The sequence below is a fragment of the Aquarana catesbeiana genome, linkage group LG12 (assembly GCF_042186555.1).
Source record: "Aquarana catesbeiana isolate 2022-GZ linkage group LG12, ASM4218655v1, whole genome shotgun sequence".
NCBI lineage: Eukaryota > Metazoa > Chordata > Amphibia > Anura > Ranidae > Aquarana > Aquarana catesbeiana.
Window position 1 is genome coordinate 192027994 of NC_133335.1, and position 15798 is coordinate 192043791.

Genomic DNA, 15798 nt, shown 5'->3' on the forward strand with positions numbered 1-15798 from the left:
CGTTTGGGCACAGGTGGCTGCATTTGATGGGCACAGGTGGCTGCGTTTGACGGGCACAGGTGGCTGCATTTGGGCACAGGTGGCTGCAATTGACGGGCACAGGTGGCTGCGTTTGACGGGCACAGGTGGCTGCGTTTTGGCACAGGTGGCTGCGTTTGACGGGCACAGGTGGCTGCGTTTGACGGGCACAGGTGGCTGAATTTGACGGGCACAAGTGGCTGCGTTTGGGCACAGGTGGCTGCGTTTGGGCACAGGTGGCTGCGTTTGGGCGGCACAAGTGGCTGCGTTTGACGGGCACAAGTGGCTGCGTTTGACGGGCACAGATGGCTGCGTTTGACAGGCACAGTGACTGCGATTGACGGGCACAGTGGCTGCATTTGACGGGTACAGTGGCTGCATTTGACGGGCACAGTGAGGCTGCATTTGATGCGCACAGTAAGGCTGCATTTGATTGGCACAGTGAGGCTGCATTTGATGGGCACAGTGAGGCTGCATTTGATGGGCACAGTAAGGCTGCATTTGATGGAGGAGGTTCAGTATTTTTCATTTTTTTTGTGCCCCCCAAAAAAATTTTGAGCACCAGCTGCCACTGGTCCTGCACAGAGACAGTACAGGGAACTTCACAGGGCTGTTTGTCATCTGTGGATTCTATCCCTTCTGACCTCCAAGCAGCCGTGTATGTGTGAATCTCTATACCTTGTAGTGCACCGGAGGATTAGTGCACTTTTTAGGGAGTGAGGTTATTTTTAATTCAAAGCAGAGTTCCAGTCAATTTTTTGTTTATTAGAAGTCAGCAGCTACCAAAAAAAGTGCATCTTCTGACTTTTAATAAAAAGACACTCACCTGTCCCACAATCCAGCGACGTGGCCACCCAAACCTTCCATTCTCTCCCCCGCCTGTCCACAGCGCTGGCAATACTACTGTGGGCATCCGGCTGTGACAGCTTGCAGCTTCACAGCCGGGTGCGCATGTCTCACTGCGCTGTCCTGCATAGCCGGGCAATCTTTTGGGAACTGTGATGTGTCCCAGAAGATTACAGGGTGGAAGGGCCGCCTAGGCGGCCCAAGCGGAAGTGGGAGCTCGTCAGTAATCGTGATGCATCGTGGAATCGAATGGAATCGTTGACCAGATAATCGTAATCGAATCGTGAGACCAGTGAAGATGCGCACCCCTACCGGACGAGCCCCCACATTTACCACTAACTCACGGTGGAGCTGCTGATTTTTAGCAGGCTGTTACCGTCACCTTTTTCCCCTGTAATTTCACCAGTACTGGGTCTAGGGTCCCGTTGAGCTTACTGTCAGACAATGTAGGCAACAGTCACTTGAATATTTTTCCAATGCTTTAATGGGAGATAACTGGAAGAAGTAGCAGTAAAGAGGTAGAAGAAGAGTGTCAGGGAAGTTCAAATACCTTTTTTCTTGGGGTAGCATCAAGGAATTTAAATCTTTAGGATGGATGTATCCTCTGCTTAGGATTAAATCTTTGCCCGCCCGGATAGGTTTCTCTCACTAACCTAGCAGCCGGTACGCAGCATGAACAAAAGGAAAAGTCTCTGCCACAGACTTGGGTGAAACAAAACTGTACAATCCTCTGCCACAGGATGTAGTAGTTTTCGATGAACAGCAAACACAGTACCAGAACCTTTAGCCGACCTGGCAGTACTTGTTCGGTGGTGTAGTTTAGGATATGTCCTCCAACCGAGTCACCAGGCCCTTCTTAAGACCAGCCTTGCATGGTCCCTTCCAAGATAGCTCCTCCCCTGGATCTTCCCGATTGTCCGGCTTCTTCCCGCAGGACAGACAGCACAGGACCATCGCAGCTATAGCAGGCCCCAGACAGGCTTCTGGGCCCACCTGCATGGCTGCCGCAACGCAACCCTCCAAGCCGGAGGGCTACGAGGTACAACTCACTGACACATACCTCTAGGCCAGGAGGGCCACGAGGCAAGAAGATCCCTCGGAACATGGCGTCTGTCCCATAAATACCCTCTCCCAGAATGCAACTCGGAGGACCACCTCCGCCGAGTTATCTCCGGGACAGAAGAGCACTCATACACTTCAGCTTGTTGCTTTTCCAACACCGGCCTATGATAACAACGACACCCACAGGCACAATGTGGAACTGCACGCAACACAGCCAAGCTGGAACAGAGGCTAATCTAACACTAAATTGAATCTGAACTATGTACAAAACATATGACCCACTAAATTTACCTATAAGCGGTAGATTGGAAAATCTACCAGTGCTACAGTAATAAGGTAACCCGAGATACATAGAGGTTCACCCAGTGATTCCTTGGGAATCACTGGTTGAACCTTTATGTATCTCAGGTCCATATCCACATGAGACCTATGATTCCCTGATCGAGTTCAGAGTACCGTATATCGTTTTCTGTATAGTGATTCTTTATTGTTTTTATTGACCATTGTACAAACTGACTACTATTTTTTAACCTTTTGTAATAAAATGTGATATTTTTTACTCTGGTTACCTTATTACCTACTGCCTTTAAAGTTCCATTGGAGGTCTCTCTTCTCTAAATCTATATACAAGTGATGTGGCAATCAGTCCATTGACTGGTCCAACACTAAGCTTATTTTTGTATTACTGACATGTGGTGAACATTTCTTGTCAATAGCACCTTTACAAATATATATACCCAGAGAAATGGTGATATTTTACCCGCTGTGTGTGTATATATATATATATATATATATATATATATATATATATATATATATACAGCTGAAGAGGACCTTGCCCCTGGCATCCCTGGTGAAGGACTCATCCTGATTAGCTTCCTAAGCCAGGCTGGTTTCCAATTGGCTGTGGGACGTTTTTCAGCCTCTCACCACTTAGAGAATCAGGAAATCCATTTGGGATCTGATGAGAGGGCTCTGGGACCTATTTTAGAGAGCCCGGGAAGCTTCCAACTGTCCCTGATTTTGAGGGACTATCCCTGATTTGGAGCAATGTCCCTCTGTCCCTCATTCCTCCTCATTTGTCCCTCATTTTGGTCTGATTTATATAGATGTAAATAAAATGCACTTTTTATCTATCAAAATGTGCTTCCCAGGGCTAAGCCTTTCATCTGGTTTCTAAATGGTATCATTTGTAAATTCCAAAAGCCAGTATAAAGGAATAGTAGTGGTAAAAAAAGCACTTGTGGGTTTAACCAGTCTTGTTTTTTTTACAATTCTCCTTTAAGGGAGCGTGGCAAAGGGTGTGTCCTATGCCTGCATACTTTTGCTGATAGTTGTCCCTCATTCCCATCTCAAAAAGTTGGGAGGTATGGAACAGGAGTGCCTGGCCAGTACAATATATCCCTGGGAAGTGTTCTGTGAGTTGAGAAACAGAATTGAGAACTTTCTGTGACTGCTATTACAGAGCCTGGGAGCTGAACTGTGCTGTGTGTGCCCAGAGAATGTTAGCCTGGAAGTTTGTGGTACAGGGCCCAGGGCTGCAAGAAGCCATAGGACTGTTGTTGTGACCTGGTGACCACATGCTGTTGCCAGAGGATCTGTTCTGCCAGAAAAAGTGTGCTGCACCTGAATCACATGCAAAACTGTGTGCAGGCACCAGGCTGCGGGCTGCTGCTATGCTGAACACTACTCTATGCAGTGAGGGAGGAGCTTCCATTCCAGTGAGTTCCAGTTGCTCCCAGTGACCACGTGTTTCGGCTACCTGTTAAAGCTGTAGAGAGCTGGCTCAAGAGGAAGGACCCTTTTACCAGCCACAGAGGAACCCCTCAGGACTAGAATCAGTTATCAGTGGTGAGAGGTTTCCAGCCACCATCTTGTTTTCTTTAGTGAGTACTTCTACGCAAGAGCCCCATCACCGGCAGACTCTCTACATAGTCCCACTGGCCAGTGGTTAGGCAGGACAACTTTTCATTAGGTAGTAGTAGTATAGCAGAGTGACCAGAAGAAAGCCAGAAAATCTGTGGTCAGACTATAAGATTGCTGTGCACAAACCATCCAACTCGGAGGAGCTAGAGCAGTTTTGCAGGAGGAATGGGCAAAAATCCCAGTGGTAAGATGTGGCAAGCTCATAGAGACTTATCCAAAGCGACTTGGAGCTGTGATAGCCCCAAAAGGTGGCTCTACAAAGTATTGACTTTAGGGGGTGAATAGTTATGCACATTGACTTTTTCTGTTATTTTGTCCTATTTGTTGTTTGCTTAACAATAAAAAAAAAACATCTTCAAAGTTGTGGGCATGTTCTGTAAATGAAATGATGCAAATCCTCAAACATTCCATGTTAATTCCAGGTTGTGAGGCAACAAAACACGAAAAATGCCAAGGGGGGTGAATACTTTTGCAAGGCACTGTATATTGTAAATTGTCATTATTTAACCCATTCCTTTCTAGGACTTTGCCATTAAATAAAGCACATTTAAACCTTTGAGGTGTGTCTGTGTTCTCGGGTCCAGGAAAGGGGCGAGTCATCACAGGTGCAGGGCAGAAGGGACCCAATAAAAATACCAGCGGCTCCTGCGGGGGTGGCGCTACATATATCTATATATATACATATATATATATATATATATATATATATAAACACACACACACACTATATTACCAAAAGTATTGTGACGTCTGCCTTTACACACACACAAACTTTAATGGCATCCCAGTCTTAGTCTGACGGGTTCAATATTGAGTTGGCTCACCTTTTGCAGCTATAACAGCTTCAACTCTTCTGGGAAGGCTGTCCACAAGGTTTAGAAGTGTCTCTAGGGGAATGTTTGACCATTCTTCCAGAAGTGCATTTGTGAGGTCAGTCACTGATGTGGATAAGAAGGCCTGGCTTGTAGTCTCCGCTCTAATTCATCGCAAAGTTGTTCTATCGTGTTGAGGTCAGTGCTCAGACCATACGCCACACACTGCATCAAATTGGTCTGCATGGCTGTCATCCCAGAAGGAAGCCTCTTCTAAAGATCATGTACAAGAAAGCCCACAAACAGTTTGCTGAAGCACTCTCAGAAGTGTTTTATCGGGTTGAGGTCAGGACTATGTGCAGACCAGTCAAGTTCCTCCATCCCAAACTTGCTCATCCACATCTTTTTGGGCCTTGATTTGTGCACTGGTCCAAATTATTTGGTGGAGGGGGGATTATGGTGTGGGGTTGTTTTCAGGGGTTGGGCTTGGCCCCTTAGTTCCGGTGAAGGGAACGCTTAAGGCATCAGCAAACAAATACATTTTGAACAATTTCATGCTCTCAGCTTTGTGGGAACAGTTTGGGGATGGTTCCTTCCTGTTCCAACGTGACTGCGCACCAGTGCACAGAGCAAGGGTCATAAAGACATGGATGAGCGAGTTTGAGGTGGAGGAACTTGACTGGCCTGCACATAGTCCTGACCTCAACCCGATAAAACACTTCTGAGAGTGCTTCTGGAAGAATGGTTAGACATTCCCATTGACACACTCCTAAACCTTGTGGTCAGCCTTCCCAGAAGAGTTGAAGCTGTTATAGCTGCAAAGGGTGGGCCAACTCAATATTGAACCCAACGGACTAAGACTGCGATGCCATTAAAGTTCATACAAGTGTAAAGGCAGGCATCCCAATACTTTTGGTAATATAGTAATATATATACCGTATTTATCGGCATATAACACGCACTTTTTTCCCCTGAAAATCAGGGGAAAATCGTGGGTGCGTGTTATAGGCCGATTTTGTGTTTTATCGGAGCGATCGCGGCAATTGCCGCGGTCGCCGCCGACATACACAGCCGTGGGTACTTTTAAATATGGCGCCGAGACTGCAGGGATACTTCGGAGCCGAGATACACATACCCGAGTGTACTCGGCTTTTTTCGGCGCCGCCGTCACGCCCAGTCCCGCCCCTGGACCTGTGTTATGTCCATCATAGGGCGGGACTGGGCGTGCCTGTGAGCGGTGCCGAAAAAAGCCGAGAACACTCGGGTATGTGTATCTCGGCTCTCGTCGGAGCTGAGATACACACACCCGAGTGTTCTCGGCTTTTTTCGGTGCCGCTCACAGTCACGCCCAGTCCCGCCCTATGATGGACATAACACAGGTCCAGGGGCGGGACTCGGCGTGACGGCGGCGCCGAAGAAAGCCGAGAACACTCGGGTATGTGTATCTCGGCTCCGAAGTATCCCTGTAGTCTCAGCGCCATATTTAAATCTATCACAAAGCTGCACTGACATGGCTGGACTGGGGCAAAGCTGCACGGGCAAACCTGCACTGCCAAAGCTGCACTGGGGCAAGGCTGCACTGGGGCAAGGCTGCACTGGGGCAAAGCTGCACTGGGGCAAAGCTGCACTGGGGCAAGGCTGCACTGACAAGGCTGCACTGGGGCAAGGCTGCACTGACAAGGCTGCACTGGGGCAAGGCCGCACTGACACTGAAAAGGCTGCAGATGGACAAATAAGGCTGCATTGATGGGCATTTTAATGTAAGTTTTTTTCCTTAAACTTCCCACCTAAAAGTTTTTTTCCTTACAATTCTCTCCTAAACTTGGGGTGCGTGTTATACGCCGGCGCGTGTTATACGCCGATAAATACGGTACTTTTTAATTTTATAATTATCTATTTGTGTACTTTTTAACTTTGTCCCAAGCATGTTTGAATCCACTTACTGTTGACTGACTCACTACCTCTACTGAAAGTCTATGCCAAGCATCTACTACTTTTTTCAGCTATTTGTGGCTAGAGTTCTGCTTTATAGTGTATGTATCCAAAATGTTTTCCTTTAGTTGAATTGGTTTAATTGATCCTTTAATTGTTTTATCTTTGCTCAAAGTTCTGCTTTAATTCAAGTGGTTTTCCTTTAACTTCAATGTTGAAATTGAATGAAGAGCTGCTCTCTGCAAATTCTTCCAACTCAACTTTTTCCATCTTCTGGCTATTCTTCTGTAATTCTCATATTTCTCTGATGTTTCATCTTGTGCGGGTGATAACCTGTAATGGATAGGTCTATTTGGTAGCACTACACACAGTGTATCATGGAGGGTCTCCCAGACTCTGCGTTAGGTGTCGTTATATATGCTCTGATAAACTTGTTATCTTACTTCTTCACTTTTCAATTTTAGAAGTCGCTGTGAGCTGTGAGTTATCGGCATTGTCAGGGTCAGAGCGTCGTCTTTCTGTCTCGCGTGACAGTGACATTGTGACAGCTTATCACAACCTGATGATAATTACAAGTATAGATCATGAGCTTCCTTCCTCACTCTGCCCCTGTAAGGACAAGACAATGTCCCGTCCCAAGCTGTACAACTAACAACCAACAATTTTCTGCTTGTACACTGAAGATGGTTTAAATACACTGCCGAAAATATACGGCTACGTCAAATATGTTTTGTTATACCCCCCACCAGAGACCAAGGCATGGAATGTTGACTTCTTAGTTCTCCAACAACTCTTCATTAAAGAGAATAGTTGGGCTTATTCAAAAGACCAATTTGTGTGAGATTCACAGTCACAACCAGCTGTATGCTATTTCTATCACCAAATAAACATAGGCAGAAAAAAAGACACATAGGAGTTTATTTATTAAAAATGTGGAATTTACACAGTCATCATGAAGAATCCCTTTAATGTGTCCTATATGTATATTTCCTATGATCTTCAGCTTCATCTAGTGGCTATAATGCAGTATTTTTCAGATTGTGGTATTTTAGAAAAATACTGCATTTTGGTCACTAGATGGAGCTATTGATCATAAGTAATACACTATCTCACAAAAGTGAGTACACCCCTCACATTTTTGTAAATATTTTATTATATTTTTCATGTGACAACACTGAAGAGATGACACTTTGCTACAATGTAAAGTAGTGAGTGTACAGCTTGTATAACAGTGTAAATTTTCTGTCCCCTCAAAATAACTCAACACACAGCCATTAATGTCTAAACCGCTGGCAACAAAAGTGAGTACACCCCTAAGTCAAAATGTCCAAATTGGGCCCAATTAGCCATTTTCCCTCCCTGATGTCATGTGACTCGTTAGTGTTACAAGGTCTCAGGTGTGAATGGGGAGCAGGTGTGTTAAATTTGGTGTTATCGCTCTCACTCTCACATACTGGTCACTGGAAGTTCAACATGGCACCTCATGTCAAAGAGCTCTCTGAGGATCTGAAGAAAAGAATTATTGCTCTACATAAACAGGCTTTAAGAAGATTGCCAAGACCCTGAAACTGAGCTGCAGCACGGTGGCCAAGACCATACAGCGGTTTAACAGGACAGGTTCCACTCAGAACAGGCCTCGCCATGGTCGACCAAAGAGGTTAAGTGCACGTGCTCAACATCATATCCAGAGATTGTCTTTGTAAAATAGACGTATGAGTGCTGTCAGCATTGCTGCAGAGGTTGAAGGGGTGGGGGGGTCAGCCTCTCAGTGCTCAGACCATACACCACACACTGCATCAAATTGGTCTGCATGGCTGTCGTCTCAGAAGGACGCCTCTTCTAAAGATGATGCACAAGAAAGCCCACAAACAGTTTGCTGAAGACAAGCAGACTAAGGACATGGATTATTGGAACCATGTCCTGTGGTCTGATGAGACCAAGATAAACTTATTTGGTTCAGATGGTGTCAAGCGTGTGGCTGCAACCAGGTGGGGAGTACAAAGACAAGTGTGTCTTGCCTACAATCAAGCATGGTGGTGGGAGTGTCATGGTTTGGGGCTGCAAGAGTGCTGCCAGCACTGGGGAGCTGCAGTTCATTGAGGGAACCATGAATGCCAACATGTACTGTGACATACTTATGCAGAGCATGATCCCTTCCCTTCGGAGACTGGGCCACAGGGCCGTATTCCAACATGTTAATGACCCCAAACACACCTCCAAGATGACCACTGCCTTACTAAAGAGGTTGAGGGTAAAGGTGATGGACTGGCCAAGCATGTCTTCAGAGCTAAACCCTATTGAGCATCTGTGGGGCATCCTCAAATGAAAGGTGGAGGAGCACAAGGTCTCTAACATCTACCAGCTCCGTGATGTCTTCATGGAGGAGTGGAAGAGGACTCCAGTGGCAACCTGTGAAGCCCTGGTGACCTACATGCCCAAGAGGGTTAAGGCAGTGCTGGAAAATAATGGTGGCCACACAAAATATTGACACTTTGGGCCCAATTTGGACATTTTCACTTAGGGATGTACTCACTATTGTTGCCAATGGTTTAGACATTAATGGCTGTGTGTTGAGCTATTTTGCGGGGACAGCAAATTTACACTGTTATACAAGCTGCACACTCACTACTTTACATTGTAGCAAAGTGTCATTTCTTCAGTGTTGTCACATGAAAAGATATAATATTTTTTTTACAAAAATGGGAGGGGTGTACTCACTTTTGTGAGATACTGTGCACTTATTAGACACATTGCAGGGATTATTTTCACCTGCTTTGTGAATGCTAAAGTATTTGCACAACAATTTAAAAAAAAAAAAGACCTCAGATATTTTTTTTTTTGTGGAAAGCCTTCCTATGTTTGTTTTTTTGGACCTGAACATGCAATACAGCAGGCTGTGGCTTATTTGAGAGCCAAAATGCTGTGGGCTCCAACTATGTGTTGTAAATCCCTCCACTGAGGCTGTCTACCCAAGGTAAGTAAGACTTTGATCAATAAAGAATCCTTGGCTCAAAACATGAGTCTGAACAAAGAGAGCCACACTTTATTTCTGCATTGCCTGATCAGATATGTGTTCTCTTATGAAAATAAGCCCTATTTGTTGAGTAGGCACACTTCCATATACTACATCACAAAGGGAAACGGACACATCACATGATTATTTAGCGGTGTAAAGCTGTGATTATCCACCCTCTGAGATCTGACTTCCGTGTTATAAATATGACCTTGATGTGTGAGAAAGTGTGATCCGCACATGTCAGTGCCCCCCTGCCATTTAATTACAGGCCTCCGTCTGGGGGTCGGTAATGCAAGCTGGCCTCTGAATTAATTGAGCCACAAAACATGGCATTTTGTGTCATATCTTCTCCTTTCCCTTTGATACATGACATTTAGCAGACAGCGGGAAGTGCCCCAAATTATCTTCCTTCTGCAGCTTACTTTAACCTGTTCTTAGCAGGGAGATGTTTTCATCATGTAAAAGTCAGGGAGATGAAGGTTAATACCCTGGCAAATGTCAGAGCGAGAACACAATGGGTTACATAGAGATGTCTTCTCCTCCCGTATGGAGTGTATGGAGGATGAAGGTGAACAGAGGTTGTCAACACAAGTAATGCACCTGCAGGCTAATTTAATAAAGCCATGTAAAGGGCACTAACCATATGCAAAACACAACCAATCAGATTTTAGGCTACATCAGGCAGGTCAGTAATGGATAAAATATGATTAGCTGTTATGGGTTACTGCTCTTCAAAATTAGGGTACATATACCTAAGACACAACACCCTATCAGAAATATGAAAAAATGTATCAGCTGCACTTCACTCTTAAGCCGCGTACACACGAGCGGAATGTCCGACAGAAAAAGTCCGAAGGAAGCTTTTCACCGTCTATACATCGTGTGTAGGCCTCATCTGACTTTTTTTTCCGAAAATTCTGACGAACCTAGAAATGGAACATGTTCTAAATATTTCCGACTGACCCAATTCCTATCGGAAAACCGATCGTCTGTATGCTGTTCCGACAGACCAAAAACGATACATGCTCTGAAGAAAGTACAAGACGGAAGCTATTGGCTACTGGCTATTGAACTTCCTTTTTCTAGTCCCGTCATAAGTGTTGTACTTCAGCGCGTTCTGGACGGTCGGACTTTGGATTGACCGCGTGTAGGCAATATCGCTTGTCGGAGTTCCGTCGGAGAAACCTTCGGAGTTTATTCCGATGGCAAAACCAGTCGTGTGTACGCGGCATTAGCTCCTCTTGCCATATGTATTAGTTGTCAACAAAGTGACTGCATACAACATTGTCTTCACCTGGGAACCAACCTTCCTTGACAAGTTTCACCACTCCTGGCTAACCCACAACAATAAGGGAAGTCCAAAACATGACACCCTGTCATATCTGGATGCACTCACAGGGAGGGAGGGTGATTGCATACCTCCCAACTGTCCCTGATTTTGAGGGACTGTCACTCATTTGGAACAAAGTCCCTCTGTCCCTCTTTCCTCTACATTTATCCCTAATTTTGTTGTAATCTATATAGTTGTATATAAAATGCACTACTTATCTGTCAAAAAAGTATTTCCCAGTGCTAAACCTTTCATCCAATTTCTAAATTGCTGCATTTGCAAATTCCAAAAGACAGTATAAAGGAAAAGGAGTGGTGAAAAAGCACTTGTGGGTTTAAGCAATCTTTTTTTTGTAGAGTTCTCCTTTAAGGGTGTGTGGCAGGGGGTGTGTCCTATGTCTATATACTTTTGCTAACAGGTGTCCCTCATTCACATTTCAGAAAGTTGGGAGGTATGTGATTGTCTCTAATGGGAACATAGATAGCAATTAAATTCTTACGGCCCCCCTATCTCTAAGGGCTCGTTCACCTTAGTGGTTGAGTGCAAACAACAATGTCTATAACTGGGAACCCATCTACCCTGCTTGCTCACAAGGATAAGGGAAGTCTCAGACATGACACCATGTCACATCTGAATGCACTCACAGGGAGGGAAGGTTAGTCTCTCTAATGGGAACATAGGGAGCAATTAAATTCTTACGGCCCCCCTAACCCTAAGGACTTGTTCACACTACTGGTTGAGTGCATACAATTAGGGATGAGCTTCGAGTTCGACTCGATCATCGAGTGTTCGCCCGTTCACCGAACAGCAAATTTTATGGGACGTTCGCAGCAAATTTGAGCGCCCCATAATTGGCCAAAGGCACCGTGCCTTTGGCCAATCATAGCTCAGGGGGACTAAGTCCACGCCCCACACTATATAAGGCTGCTTACACAGTGCCCGTATAGTGTGTTATAGTGGAGAGAGATTGAGCTAGATTAGGCAGGCAGGTTAGTTAGTTAGTGGCAGTGTATTTGATATATATATATATATATATATATATATATATACTCTGCATTCAGCGTAGCCTATATATACAGTGCATTCGGTGGTGTTCATTTTCTAATACAGTGCAGGTGGTGTACAAAGTATATAATACAGTGTAGTGCAGTGTTAAAAAAAAAAAATACCCATCATGTCCGGAAGGCCTCCAAGGAGAGGCAGACACTCACAGGCCACTAAAAGAGAACAAGCAGCCTCTGAAATTATATTTAATAGCAGGAACCGTTCCTGCACCCAACAACTGAGTAATTGTGAGGGGTTACCGTGTTTTGCCACCACCAACACCTAAGGCCCCATGTTTCTGTCCCTGTTTAACAGGGGCATCTAATTACAATTTTTGAAATAATATTTCACAGCAGGGACCGTTCCTGCGCCCAACAAGAGTTACTGTGAGGGATTACCGTGTTTTGCCACCACACCTAAAGCCCAATTTTTCAGCAGAGTATATAGTGCAGTCTGTATAGTATATATACTGCAGTTCAGATTATATAGTGTAGTGTACAATATATAATATAGTGTATTGAAGTGGTTAAGGGGAGCCTTTGGGTCTGGTATGGATTTTGGGGGGGGACCCCCACGCCATTAAAAAAAAAAAAAATTGGCATGGAGTGCACCTTAATATCCATACCAGACCCGAAGGGCCTGGTATGGACTGGAGGGGGGGACCCACGCTGTTTTTTTAAATGATTTTTATGTATATTGCCGGGACCTGGCAATACATTACAGCCATGAGCAATTTTAAATGACATTTTTTCCTTTATAAATTCATTTTCGCTGCGGTACTTTTCTAAACATGGGAAAAATGCGCTACTTTACAGGCAGACTAAGGGGATCTTCAAGCACAATATTAAAAGGAATATTTAATTTGTATTGTTTCACTTTAAGCATTCTTAAATTTACTGCTGAAAAAACTGCTGTTTTAAAAACTTTTTTTTGCATTGATACCCCCCATGTCCCCTGGGGCAGTATCCGGGTCCCCAAACACTTTTTATGGCACTTTTAGCACTTTAGCACTTTTGATATTTCACGCTCGTGTCCCATAGACTAACGGTGTTCGCATAAATGTTTTGTCTGTTTGCAAGTTCTGGTGCGAACTGAACCGGGGGGTGTTCGGCTCATCCCTACATACAACAATGTCTCCACCTGGGAACCAACCTTCCTTGATGTGTTTCGTAACTCCTGGCTTGCTCACAAGGAGAGGGGAAGTCCAAGACATGACATACTGTTACTTCTGGATGAGAGGGAAGGTTATTCTCTATAGTGGGACCATAGGAAGCAATTAAATTCTGAAGGCCCCCCTAACCCTTAGGGTTTGTTCACACGAGCGCATACAACATTCTCTCCACCTGGGAACCAGCCTTCAACACTCCTGGCTTGCTCGTGAAGATAGGGAAAGTCCAAGACATGACACACTCACACTAGAGGTTGAGTGCATACAACAATGTCTCCACCTGGGAACCAACCTTCCTTGACACCTTTTACCACTTTTGGCTTGCTCACAAGGATAGGGGAATTCCAAGACATGACACCCTGTCACACCTGGACATAATCACAGGGAAGGAGGGCAATTCTCTCTAGTGGGAACATAGGGAGCAATAATATTTTGACCCCCCCAACCCTTTTGGATCATTCACACTAATGGTTGAGGGGTTTAGGTAGGTTGAACGTTTTAACCGTAGAGGCAGCGGCCAGCAGAGTACACATGCCATGGCTATGAAGCAAAGCAGGAATTATACTCTGTCACTTTCTGTGGGCTTAACGTCCTCTGAGCACAACCTTTTTAAATAAATATGGCTGCTCTGCAAGTGCCCCGCAACCGCATGCAATGCGTGTGGTTGCAGCGCACTAGTGCTGCGTTCAAGGCATTGCAGCACCTCCTCACCACCTACTTTAACCCCTCAAACCCCACACTAGTGCAAAGCACTTGCAGAGCGGTTCTATTCACTTGAATGGGTTGCCCTTGGAGGTCGCTATGCCAGGGAAAAGCAAGTGTGAATGAGCCCTAGCTGTATGCGCAGCTCAGTTTGCATTCCAGCACAGATCCTGTGTTCCGGAATGACTGAAATTCTGTGCATGCGCAGGAGTGACATCATCCCGTGACGGCCAATGAAGATGGCCATGGCCTGGCACCTGGAAGAAGATGCTGGTGCCGGCGAGGGACCTTGTATCATTGAAGGAGAAGTAAATATTGCAGACTTTAGTTCTGCTTTAAGGTACACTTTAAAAAGCTGAAAATGTAAAAAGTCCAAATGAATTCAGTTTGGAGGTCTGTTCCTTGTTTCTATTCATGAAATTCATTTCGAATATATCAACATATATCCATTGAGGGATAATTGGACCGATGCACCAATATCTTGGGAGAGAAGTAAACTAATAGTCTTTAAAGAGGAGCTTAGCAGCTCCAGATGATACAAGTTTATAAGATAAGTCCAGAGACTGGAAAAAGGAAAATCCAATTCCGCCACTGTTTACATTCACAAAGCCACTTTGCTTGCAGACAAACCGTTCAGAGACCATAGTGGATCCAGCTCTCGATCAGAGACTGAATTATTGCCGCTGTGTTCTGCAGAGATTTAGATCGGGATTAGCAAAGTCAAATCATGTCAGCGCCTAGTTCCTGCGTTATATTTCAGCTTCAGAAGCAAACGAGAAATAAGGAGGAATATACAGAATTACATTTAAAGAAGAACCCTGAATTATTGTTAAAATGGTTAAAATGTAAATTTTTTGCATGTAGAGTACAGGTGTATCTCAAAAAATTTGACTATCATCCAAAGGTTAATTTATTGCAGTAATTTAATTCAAAAAGTGAAACTCATATATTATATAGATTCATTACACACAGAGTGATATATTTCAAGCATTTCTTTCTTTTAATTCTGATAATTATGACTTACAGCTAGTGAAAACCCAAAATTTAGCATCTCAGAAAATTAGAATATTACATAAAACCAATAAAATTAAGGATTTTTAGTACAGAAATGTTGGCTTTTAATACTGAAAAGTATGTCCATGTACAGTATAGTAGGCACTCAATACTTGGTCTGGGCTGCTTTTGCATGAATTACTGCATCAATGTGGCGTGGCATGGAGGCGATAATTCTGTGGCACTGCTGAGCTGTTATGGAAGCCCAAGTTGTTTTGATAGCGGTCTTCAGCTCTTCTGCATTGTTGGGTCTGGTGGCTCTCATCTTCCTCTTGACAATACCCCACAGATTCCCTATGGCAGTAATGGCGAACCTTGGCACCCCAGATGTTTTGGAACTACATTTCCCATGATGCTCCACTACACTGCAGAGTGCATGAGCATCATGGGAAATGTAGTTCCAAAACATCTGGGGTGCCAAGGTTCGCCATCACTGCCCTATGGGGTTTAAGTCAGGCGAGTTTTCTGGCCAATCAAACACAGTGATATCATGATCATTAAACCAGGTATTGGTACTTTTGGCAGTGTGGGCAGATTTCAAGTCCTGCTGGAAAATGAAATCAGCATCTCCATAAAGCTGGTCAGCAGAGGGAAGCATGAAGTGCTCTAGAATTTCCTGGTAGAGGGCTGCGCTGACTTTGGACTTGATAAAACACAGTGGACCAAGACGAGCAGATGACATGGCTCCCCAAATCATCATGGACTGTGGAAACTTTACACGGACCTCATGCAACTTGGATTCTGTGCCTCACCACTCTTCCTCCAGACTCTGGGACCTCGATTTCCAAATGAAATGTCCTGGATACGTCTGTGTATGGTGGCTCTTGAAGCACTGACACCAGCCATAGTCCACTCCTTATGAATCTCCCTCAAATTCTTGGATGGCCTT